This window comes from Microcebus murinus, chromosome 1 (genome assembly GCF_040939455.1).
Source record: "Microcebus murinus isolate Inina chromosome 1, M.murinus_Inina_mat1.0, whole genome shotgun sequence".
In the NCBI taxonomy this organism is placed as follows: domain Eukaryota; kingdom Metazoa; phylum Chordata; class Mammalia; order Primates; family Cheirogaleidae; genus Microcebus; species Microcebus murinus.
In genome coordinates this window covers 8,401,514-8,413,553 of record NC_134104.1, presented here as the reverse complement: position 1 = coordinate 8,413,553, position 12,040 = coordinate 8,401,514, and the positions used below count along the sequence as shown (strand labels likewise).

The 12,040-nt window shown below is 47.5% G+C and overlaps 1 long non-coding RNA gene across 1 annotated transcript in view; it reads left to right on the top strand.

Moving 5' to 3' along the window:
* Window positions 1-10,247: 10,247 nt before the first annotated feature.
* The window catches only part of LOC109730184 (uncharacterized), a 50,944-nt gene continuing 49,151 nt past the window's right edge, over window positions 10,248-12,040 (top strand). Inside the window, exon 1 of the long non-coding RNA XR_012918184.1 lies at window positions 10,248-11,114. This is a non-coding gene — a long non-coding RNA (uncharacterized LOC109730184). The remainder of the gene's footprint in view (window positions 11,115-12,040) is intronic.

Below are 12,040 nucleotides of genomic sequence, written 5' to 3'. Positions count from 1 at the left end.
GCCAGGCATGGTGGTGCATGCCTGTAGTCACAGCTGCTCTGGAGGCTGAGGCAGGAGGATGGCTTAAGCTCAGGAGTTTGAGGTTGCTGTGAGCTAGGCTGATGCCACGACTCTCTAGCCTGGGCAACAGAGTGAGATTCTTGTCTCAAAAAAAAAAAGATAAATAAAAAAGATTAAAAGACTAAAAATATATATTTTGTAGAGATAAGGTCATGCTGTCTTGCCCAGACTGGTCTCAAATTCCAGAACTAAAGTGACCCCAGCCTTGGTCTCCCAAAGTACTGGGATTACAGGTATGAGCCACCATGCCTGGTCTGTTTATGTTTTGAGCAGTGTTTCCAGGTGTCTCCAGCAACTCTGCTATTGAACATTAGTCTCTGCTGCTAGGTGCCTAGAAGAGAATGAGGCTCAGGGAGACTGCTTGGGAGAACTGGAATCTGGCCGTGTGACCACAGCTAGGGCGTTGGAGGAGGACAGCCAGCAGAGGCAAAGCCTCCCTTGCATGCTGCTGCGTTTATGGCGGGCGAGGATGTGCAGCGCCTCCTCCGGCTAGAGCAGGTAGCCAGGCCAGCTGTCCTCAGGAGGAGCCCGCATGGTGAGGGCCTCTAGCAGGTATGATCAGAGGGATATGCCCACTGGGCGGGAGCAAAAGTCTCATGCAGCCCTGGTCATGCGCCTTTGTCCCTTGCAGCCACTTCACATGTCTTGCTGAAAGCTCTCATGTCTGCACTTTGACGGTGCCCTTAGTCCTAACATGTCAGGTGATGAAAGATGTGCTGGCCCATCCCCCCTTCCCCAGCCTGGGCTCTCCCAGGCCTCCCGCAGCTCCCCTTTTTGTTATTTGGCTGTATTTCAGTCTGCTCCCTCTTCACCTGGGGCAGGGGGTGGGAGAGACAGACAGACCTTGGCACACTTAATGTTTCTGTACCTGAAGAAGTCTCCTTACAGCCCTAAAGACAATGGGGTTTGCCTCCTTTGGTAGGGGCAGGGTAAGGGAAAGGTAGGGTGGCCATCCAGGCAGAGTGAGAAATTGAATGAAAATGGCTGGAAGACAAACCAGATCACACTTCTCCCTTGTATATGGAAGTGCCAGACACTTGTGTGCATGCATGAATTCTCTGGCCACTGGAGGTCACTGTCCCACTGAGTCTGCCCAGCAGCTGCACCTCCTAGGCCTGAAGGCCCGTACTTCAGCCCCATCTCCTCTGAGCGAGCTGTGTCCCTGTCCAGTCTTGGGGGCAGGCTTGGCCAGAGTGGTCTTGGACACTGGCTGCAGTCACTGGTGGCCAGACCTAGAGCAGAGCATTGCTCAACAAACGGGTGGGAAAGGATTATGAAAGTTATGTGTGAGTGGTCATCCCTCTGTTTGTGTATTCACTCGTCCATTTAAGTAATGTTTATCAAACACCTTCCAGGTACCAGAGGAAACAGCACGGACAAACCAGACGAAAATCACAGTCTTCATGGAACTTACGTCTGGTTGGGGGAGACCAACAATAACATAAGTAAATACCTATTAGAAGGTGACTGTGGAAAACAGAAAGGTGAGGGGCCTGAGAAGAGCTGGGTTGCAGAGTGGGGTGCAACGTAAAGTCAGGAGGGCCTCCCTGAGAAGGACGAAACAGAATGCAGGGAAGGCAAAGAAGAATGTGATCAGGTCAGCTGTTCTAGGTTTTTCTATAAGCAGGACATCCTTGTCATCTCAGGTTCCCAGTACATTCTGTGTGCAGGCTGTTTTTTTTTTTATTTTGGGGGGTTTTATTTTTGAGACAGGGTCTTGTTCACTTAGGCTAGTGTGCAGTGGCAGTCAGCTCACTGCAGCCTTGAACTCCTGTCCTCAAGCCATCCTCCCACCTTGGCCTTCCAAAGTGCTGATATTACAGGCAGAGCCACTGTGCCTGGCCAGGCTGGGTGTTTTGGGGTCCTCCAGCACCTTCCCCAGTGTGGCTGGAGTTGCCCCATCAGCATCTCGGCCCTATTCTCACACTCACCTCCAGGAGTTGACCCGATGCCTTCCTGTGGGCAGTCTCTGGGGCTGTGGGTCAGATGGCCCAGAGCAGCTGAGGTTGAGTGTTGCAGTAATTCTGATGGAGTAGGGAAGCCACCCTTGTGCGTTGCCTTGGGAGTGCAATCTTTAAATCCTACATCTCTGGTCCAGCCTTGATTCCAGATTGAAGGCAGAGACATGTATCATCAGCTGTTATCTTCTAGGTCCTGCTGCTAATCAACTTTGTGGCAGGTGGCATATTCCTATGTTACTTGGTACTAACAAAGTCAGCATGGAGAGGAGAATATTTTCATTACTTTGAGTGTGAAGCAACAGCTGTTGCCCCTTTTAAAGATTTGGTAACATGATTAGCAATGATGTGATTTTGACACCCAAAACCACTTGATGCCTCCTGTCATAGAACATTCTCTGCGAGAGGAATTTCAACTGTAATCCCAAGTCTTTGTGATGGCTCTGGTCTTTCTGTGCCTGGACAGGACCCTTGGCAGGTGTGAGAAGTGTGGGTGTAGAGGGAAGTGCATGCTGGACGTCAGGCCCTCCCGCCTGGGGCCCTCTCTCCCCAGCAATGCCCTCTTCTCCCCATCTCCTCCTGCCCACCAGGTATGTGGAACCAACTCTAGACCCTCAGGCTCAGCCTGTGTGGGTGAGCCGGGTACATGCATTTTACAGAGCTCTCCAGGAGACTGCAGGTGGTCAGAGTGGAGAACTGCCTGTCTGGGAGTTGTGAAGTCTGGAAGAGACATCTGCGAAGGGCAGTGAAACACTTTGAGCTCAGTGGTTTCGTGACAGACACCTGTATTCAGCCACCCAGAAGGCTGACTCTTGGAGAAAAAGCTACTATCCACTGCAGCGCCCCTTGCTCTTACCTGGAGGTTATAGGAACAAGTGGATGCCGTGTCATTGGAGCCACTGCTCCCTACCAGGGAAGGTCAGGCCAGAGCAGCCTTCGGAGGAGGAGCTGACCTTGGACAGGGCGGGAGCTGTGAGCCAGAGACAGCTGCAGAAATGCCCAATGATGACATCCTGTATTTCTTCCAGGCTGGCAGGGCTGGCACAGCATCTACAGCTGTTACAGAATGCTGAAGGAGGCTGTCACACAATTGCAAAAAGGGATTTACAACAGCCAGTACTTAGAAACTGATTTTTAAAAAGAAAGTAAGATTCTGTCCAAGCTGGTGTGAAACAAAATATTGGAACCCACGTGCATTAGTTTCCTAGCACTTAAATCAGCAGGAACTTATTCTCTCTGCACTGGAGGCTAGAAGTCCTAAGTCAAGGGGTTGGCAGGGCCATGTGCCCTCTGAAAGCCATGGGGGAAAATCCTTCCTTTTCCAGCTTCTGGTTGTTTTCTGGTCTTCCTTGGCTTGTGGCCACATCACTCCAACCTCTGCCTCCATCTTCACATGGCCTGCTCTCCTGCTCTCTGTCTTTTCCTTCTCTTATCTTCTCTTACAAGGACACTTGCTGTTGGTTTTAGGGTCCATCCTGATCCAGGATGATCTCATCTTGAGACCCTTAACTAATTACATTTGTAAAAGTCCTATTTCCAGATTAGGTCACGTTCTCAGTTTTTGGGTGGACATGAAATTTGGATGCATAGGATTCAACCCACGACACTACCATGAGAGGGACCTGTGAGGAAGGCTGGCTGGAAAATGGAAAGCAGTTTCACAACATGTGGTGGCTAAACCCAAACCAGGAGGAAACTACCTTAATTGCTGAAATGTGATGCGTCCTCTGAACTGTCCCCAGCTGGCTGGGCATGGCACCTCCAAGGTTTCCTTTGCCACTGATAGTGCTGGCTGGAGGAGAGGAGGCCCTGTGCGTGGGCACCCACAGGGGCTGCTGAGATTAACCACATGTCACCTGCACTTGTTCCCTGGAACTCACAATAGGTCTCGCAGGTATGAGGAAACTGAGGCACAAGGAACTTAAGAAACTTTCTCGAGATCTTAAAATTATAGGTAGTAGCTGGCCAGGAGCCAACCGGTTCCAAAGTCTGTGCTCTCCCCTGCTATGCTACCTGGGTGAAGGAGAAGCTCCAGGAGCTCAAGTGAGGCCAGACCAAACTCTCGGTCCATCCCTCCTCAAGCATGGGTTTCCTCCCGCTAGTGAAGAAAGACCTGCTGGCTGGGAGTCCAGGCAGGATGGTGGGCAACCTGGCTTAGCTTTCCTGAGCCCAGCTCCAACCCACAGGGGATGTTGGAGATCGCTGGAGAGAGGGCCCTGATGCAGGAGGGAAGATGAGAGATTGTGAGGTAGAGGTCTCATGACAGAGAAAAGAATGTCTGGGTTTCAGTGTGGTCCTGCCTCATACAACAGATGGCCCCAAAGGGCAGCACTGGAAGGTGATGACAGGGTAGGGTTGGGGAGGGCAGGCCTGGTCTTAAAAGCCAAGACCTGAAATTCAAGGAGGAGCGGGCATTTCAGACAGAAGAAATAGCCAGAAAGGGCTTGAGGTGGGAAGTCCTGGCCCATTTGAGGAACAGATAGACACCTGTGTGTCTGGAACTCTGTGACCCACAGGCAGGTGGTATGTGATGAGGACAGAGGAGTCTGAATGGACTCACAGTGCAAGGGGAACTCCTCTTATTTTATTATGCACAATATAACAATCCCATGTTACACAGGAAAATAAAACTCAAGTGCACAATTCTGCAGTCCTGCACAGATAAGCACAAGAAGCACAAGAGACTCCTCACTGGTCTCACTGTTGCCCAGGCTGGAGTGCAATGGCACAATCATAGCTCACTGCAGCCTTGAACTCTCGGGCTCAAGTGATCCTCCTGACTCAACCTCCAGAGTAGCTGGGACGACAGGTGTGGCTGCCATGCCCGGCTAACTTTTTTTTTTTTTGTAGAGGCTGGCAGTTCTTCCTCATGTGAAATCTAAACCCAGCCCTGGTAATGTGTTCTGAACCACACAAATCAACCTGCACACTCTTCCCGGTATTTAAGATTATACCAGTTCTGGTTTGGGGTTTGCTTTTTCAGAATAAACACCCCCGAGAAAGAAGGGGGACCTCCAAACTTGTAAGTTGCCAAACCACTGCACTTCCCTATAGGGAAGAAACCTCTTCAGTAGAGGAAACGACAGCTTCACAGAGCATCCTGGCCCCAGTGACAAAAGAGAGTATGTCTGGTCTCGGTTCTGGCCCGTGAGTCACTGGCTATTTTTTCTTCTAAGACTAGAGCTTCGGATTAATTGGGGGCCCCTGTTTCCTGGCTGATGAGCAGATGGGAAAAGCGCAATCTGGCTATCAAGAGGCCTGTGCAAAACACAAGCCCTTGCTGGGTGGCAGCCTGAGCTCAGCCCGATGGGACCAGAAACCGCCTCTGACCTCAGGAGCCACAGACACCATGGAGCCTTTGCTGTCACCTGGTTGGTTTCTTGTGCTTATCTATGCAGAAGTGTGGAGTTGTGCGATTTTTGAATTTTATTTTCCAATGTAACATGGGGTGGTTATATTGTGTGTAACAAAATGAGAATTAGAAATGAAGCCTGGGTGGAAATGTCCCCAGTACCAGCCTTTGGGAGGGAGGGAGTTGGTTCTGTGGGCATGGACTTGGCAGGCTGTTCTCGGGCTCAGCTCTCCCATGCTGGACGGGTTGAAACTGGCTCTTCTTCACGGGGTCTCCTTTTTGTCCTCTTCAGACTGTAGTGCTATGGAACAATCCAGGGGAGGTCCGGGTGACCTCTGCAGAGTCTGTGGAGGGCCTCGGCACAGCTGGATGACAGGAGGGAGACTGATCTGGCCACCCCCTGCCTGGCTTAGCCAGAGAACCACCCTGGCGGCTGTTGGCAGAAATGGGCAGGAGAGAGTGGGGGCTGAGCAGGCCATCCTGGGCCCAGAGTCTTGAGCTGGCGTCCCCACCCCGCCACCAAGCAGCTGTGGCCTTGGCCTCTAAGGCTTAGCTTCCAACAGGAAAGATGAGGGTAACGATAGCCCTTCTCTCCTCAGTTTCCTTGGGGATGAAATGAGCCAATACCAAGCCTTCTATACAGCAAGTGCCCATTGTGCCTCAGTTTGGTTTTGCTCTTAACTCTAGAAACCACTGATAGGAAATCTAAGAATCATCTTGGTCTCTCTTAGAGCTGGCCATTGGCACCACTGAAGGGTGTCCTCACAGAGCCCTTGCCCAAACCTGGCCTGTCACCGGCAACAGGGTCTCCCGGGTGCCTGGGAGTCTTCCTCTTCCTTCCCTGTTAGGGTGGGTGCTGTCACCAAGCTGCCACCATGGGCATTTCCAGAGGGGATGCAGCGTCCCTCTTTAGCTCCCTTTGTCCTTCACCCTCCACCGCTACCACCAGTCTGTGAATTCATGGAAAGCGGGGACTGGAGTTTTTCTTTTTCTTTTAAATTGTAATAACATATATATAACATAAAAATTGCCACTTTAACCATATTTAAGTGTACAATTGGTGGCATCAATTACATCCACAATGTTGTGTAATCATCACCGCTATCATCGCCCCAAACAGAAACTCTGTACCCATTCAGTGGTAACTCCCTCTCCCCCACCCCAGCCACCAGTAACCTCTTTTCTATTCTCTGTCTCTATGATTCTGCCTATTCTAGATATTTCATGTAAATGGCATCGTACAATATTTGTCCTTTTCCCTCTGGCTTATCGCACTTAGCATAGTGTTTTCAAGTTGTAGCAGGTATCAGAACTTAATTCCTTTTCACGGCCAAGTAATATTCCATTAAATGAATATACCATATTTATCCACTCATTTTTTGATGGACGCTGGGTTGTTTCTACTTTTTTTGGTTACTGTGAAGCATGATGCTGTGAACATTGGTATATAAGCATCTGTTTGAGCTTCTGTTTTCAGTTCTTTGGGGTATATACCCAGGAGTGGAATTGCTGGGTCAAATTGTATCAAGAGTTGAATTATGTACCCCCAAAACATATGCTGAAGTCCTAATCCCCAGTACCTCTGAATGTAATGTTATTTGGGAATAGGGTCTTTACAGATGTGATCAAGTTAAAGTGAGGTCATTAGGGTGCACTCTGATACAGTCTGACTAGTGGTCTCTTTTCTTTTCTTTTTTCTTTTCTGAGTCTCCCTCTGTTGCCCTTGTAGGGTACAGTGGTGTCATCATAGCTCACAGCAATCTCAAACTCCTGGGCTTAAGCAATCCTTTTACCTTAGTGTCCCAAACTGCCTGTACTGTTGGAGGGTTGGGGCAACTCTTAGAAGGCAGGGAATACAGGTGCACACCACGACGCCTGGCTAAGTTTTCTATTTTTTAGTGGAGACGGGGTCTTGCTGTTGCCCAAGCTGGTCTCGAACTCCTGAGCTCAAGCGATCCTCCCTCTTCAGCCTCCCAGAATGCTAGGGTTACAGGTGTGAGCCACCATGCCTGGCTGAGTCGTCTTATTTTTAAAAAGGGAAATTTGGACACAGACACACCTAGAGGGAAGATGCTGAGAATACGTAGGGAGAAGGTGGCCACATACAAGCCGAGGACACCTGAGACTCCCAAGAGCTAGGAGAGAGCCTGAAACAGACAGAAGGAACCAGCGCTGCCGACACATCGACCTTTGACTTCCAGCCTCCAGAACGGAGACAATAACTTTCTTTGTCTAAGCCACTCAGTTTCTGGCACTGTGTCACGGCAGACCTAAGAGACCAATACATGTTTAGGTTTTTGAGGAACTGCCAAACTGTTTCCTCAGCAGCTGCACATTTTACATTCCCACCAACAATGTGAGAGGCCTCCAGTCTCTCTCCATCCTTGCCAAAACATGTGATTGCCCTTTTTGGTTTCTAATTATAGCCATCCCAGTAAGTATGCAGTGGTATTTCACTGCGGCCTCGGTTTGCACCTCCCTAGTGAGCAATGGCGCAGAGCATCTTTTCACACGCTTCCTGGCCATCTGCGTATCTTCTTTTTCATTTTTAAATCCCCAGTGCACAGTGTCATGTCTGGTGTGCTCAATAAGAATAGTTTGATTTATGAGTGGGTGGAAATCCCTGGTCTTGAGCTTCCCAACTGCTTTCATCAAGTGTAGACGGGACCTTGGGAGCGTTACAGAAGCCCCATCCAGTTGCTCCTCAGCGGGCTTAGAATAAACTTAGCAGCCTTCCTGTTGGCTCCCCCGCTGCCCCCTCCTCATTTCTTAATTTCCCTCTTGCTTACAATCAGGGTGACCATGAAATATATTGCGCCCCAGCTCTTTCCCTCTGCAAGGCCTTTGCACAGCCTGCGTGCTTGCCTGGCGCCCTTTCTCTTGCTTTTCTCCTGGCTGGCTCTGTCCTGGCCCTCGGGTCTTGGCTTCAATGTCTCCTCCTCGGGATGTCTCTGCTGACCTCCCCGCCTACTTGAGACCTACCCTGTCATTCTCCCTCATGACTCCAGGCCCATTTTCTTCATGGCATTGATTGTTATTTATGATTACAAATTCATTTGCTTACATGCTTTTTGTCTGCTTACTCTAGACTGCATTCATTTTTTATTTGAAAAGAAATAGAACCAGTGTGTTGCATGGCGCCTGATAAAAGCTAGACGACGAGGTAAATAGCTGTTGAAGGAATGAACTGTTTATAAAGGTAAGAACAGCACTGTCGGATGACTATACAAAGACAACCGGGAGATGATACAACTTGGCTGAAGATCCACAGGCATTAAGGGGCTTCCTCTTCCCTGACACAAAACTCTTTCAGAGAGAACACCGTGCCTACATGTCATTTAGCTGGGAGTAAACAGAGTTATTTTCTTTCTGTCTTAAACACAGGGTGGTGCTGACATGTGTTGAATAAGTCACATCAGTGCCTTCTGGGGTTTTAACTTGCACTGGCTTACCTGATCCCTGGGTAGACCCTTCTGGAAAGTCCAAAGCCAAATGGAAGCCAGAGCCCTAGTAGAGGGAGAGAGGTTTCCAAGAATTAGCCAGGTGGTTTAGGGGCCTGACAAGTTGCAGTACTGGAGAGTGATTTATAACCTGGGCTCTCCCTGCAGCCTCTCGGTGTATCACTAACACCTCCTACGCTGTCCTGTTGAGACTTGTGTCTGCACCAAAGCATCCTGCAGAGAGCTGGGGCCCCAAATGCTATTCCTCCTGCCTGACAAACTCAGACTGTTTCCCAGATTCAAAAGCACACCTTAAAAGAGAGATTACTTTATCGACTCCCTGGCTAGTACATTTTCCACCCCCACCCCCTGCCATGTCCCCCATATCCTGCTGCGGATTTGGCTTTTCACAGACTTATTTGTTTAGTCCATTTAGATAAACTGTACCTTTGGAGATAAAAAGTGGGGTAAAGAAAGGAAATAACAGCAGGAATACAAAGCCCAAAAGGTAGTGACTGGCATGTGTTAAGTCAATAAAATGCCTATTTGAAAAGTTCCTTCTTTTGTTCCGTTGTAATGGATAGACTGAGACTACCCTCTTGGCGGTGCTAATGCTCACCATCCCAAAAGGCAGCAGCCAGTGCCTGGATCTGCATATTTATGAGGTTTATAGCCAGTTGCAGCTGAGGTTTCTCCTGCATGTATCTGTTATTGGCTCCCTGTTTTCTACCGTGGGGATCAGGGGTGGATATCAACTGTTGGAGGGTTGGGGCAACTCTTAGAATTATGAATTTTCTTTTTTCCTTTTAAAAGTCACTCTTGGCCAGGCATGGTGGCTCATAGCTATAATCCCAGCACTTGGGGAGGCCTACCTGGGAGGATTGCTTCAGGCCAGGAATTCATGACCAGCCTGGTCAACATATCAAGACCTCCATCTCTACAAAAAATAAAAATGTTAGCTGGGTGTGGTGGCATGTGCCTACAGTCCCAGATACTCAACGAGGCTGAGGCAGGAGGATCACCTAAGCCCAGGAGTTGGAGGTATAGAGCTATGATTGTGCCACTGCACTCCAGCATGGGTGACAGACCTTGTCTTTAAAAAAGAAGAAGTCACTCTTTGCTAGACCAGCATCCAGGCAGGTTTGGGAACAGGAGAGGAGCCCACAGCTTGCTGGCTTTAGGAACATCTATAAGTCTGTTTGCAACTAATTTTCAATTTAGGGGGGGTCAGAAGCTAGACTTGGAATGTGGTAATGTGAAAATGACTAGTATTGGTCCCTTGGATGAATGATAGCTGATCAAATACACTTCAAGTTGTGGCTTTAAAAAAAAGACATCTCACCCCACTATATACATATACATATATATATATATATATAAATACCAGGTAGTTGAAGGATTTGAACATAAAAGTCAACTACTTCATACATGTTGCCTCACGGTCACAAGGTGGCCACATACCACCTGCATCACATATGTGTTCCAGCCATTGTTAAAAAAAATGTTAAACTGAATTTCCTGGAAGTCTTAGCTTATAGTTCACTGGCCAAAATGTAGCTGTAAGGGAGGCTGGAAAATATAAATGTCTTTATCTGGGTACATTTTGCTAACCCCAAACAAAATTAGAGTTTTTTTAAGTAAGAAAAATGGTAGAAAGGATTATAATACACAACTAGTAGCACCTGCCCAGTATCTCATTGACGAATTGTAAGATGTGGGGAGAAGAGGGAAGCAAGAATGACACCTGGGCTCTAGGACTGAGGGTCCAATGACACCATCTACTGAGCTTGGGGAAACACAGGGCTGGAGGATTAACACTTCTTCTTTAGCCACAGTCAGTTGGGGATGCCCATGGGACTCTCAAGGGAAGAGATCACGGAGGCAGTGGAACATGCATACCTGGTCCTCCGGGACATACAGATTTGAGAGAGAGAGCAGCACCGGAATGGAAGTTTAAAACCACTTATGAAATAGCCATGCAGAGAACAGGAGAAAGTCCAGGACAGAGACTTGGGTCCGGGAGGCAAAGAGAACAAACGAAGAGGCTGGATGAAAGCATGCAGTGTCCCCAGGCCCCAGGAAGGAGGTTTCCAGGACGAAGTGCTCCAACATGTGACTTGGCTGCTGAGATGGTAAGACGAGGACAGAAAACTGACTGGTGGTTTTTGGCAAAATACGCACTGTTCGTGATGCCAACAAGAGCTTTTAATCACTGTCTAGTGGATTTAGCACACGACACTTGCCACTCCCCTGAAGAGGCACACTTGAGTTGTGTCTTTTTTGCTAGAGAAGACACACTACAATGTGAGTATCTTGTGCATATATTTTTGCTAACATGTGAAAGTATCTCTTTTGGATAAGCTCTAGAAACTATTGAGTGAAAAGGTATGCGTATGTTAAATTGTAATCCGTATTGTCAACTGTCTACTAAATGGCTGCACTGATGTACACTCTCACCAGTGTGTTTCAGTGTCAGTTTAATACAAAGTTAAACCTTTGCTAATCTGGTAGTTGAAAAATGTTGTTTTTTCATTTGAATTTCTTAAATTTCTGTTTGTCATTGGCTATTTGTAGTCGCATCTTTTCCCCATTTTCCTTTTCAGTTTTTTTCTCATTGATTTATCAGAGCTCCTTTATACAGATATAATGATTTTTATTCCAGTTTAAGATTACCTTTTGATTTTTGAGTGGTTTTTCTTGCTAACTCTAAATTCTGTATTTATTACATAAATTTGTTGTTGTTTCCTTTGTGCTTAGAAAGGCCTTCACCACCCCAAGATTATAATAATATTCATTCCTTTTCTTCTGGGTTTTATAGGTGCTTTTTAAGATTATATCTTTGATCCATGTGGAATTATTTTAGTGCCAGAAATGAGGTTTAAAGCCAAACTTTGTTTTCCAAATGGTTAGCCAGCTGTTTCAACACCATTTCTTGAGCAATCTATCTTTCCCCAATTAATTTAAAATGTCACTTTTATTATTTAATAAATTTCCATATATTAGTGAATCTATTTTTGTATCCTTTTGTTGAATCTATTTTTGTATCCTTTTGTTCCAAGAATCTACGCATGCATTTGTCTATTGCTGTGACAGTACCATGCTATTTTAATTACTGTAGCTTGATGTATCAGTTAGGGCACCTTTCTGTTGTCAGGTGCAGAAAATTCATCTTAAACTGGTTTAAGCAGCAGGGGAACATATTGACTCAAGTAAATTAAAAGACCAGGTGG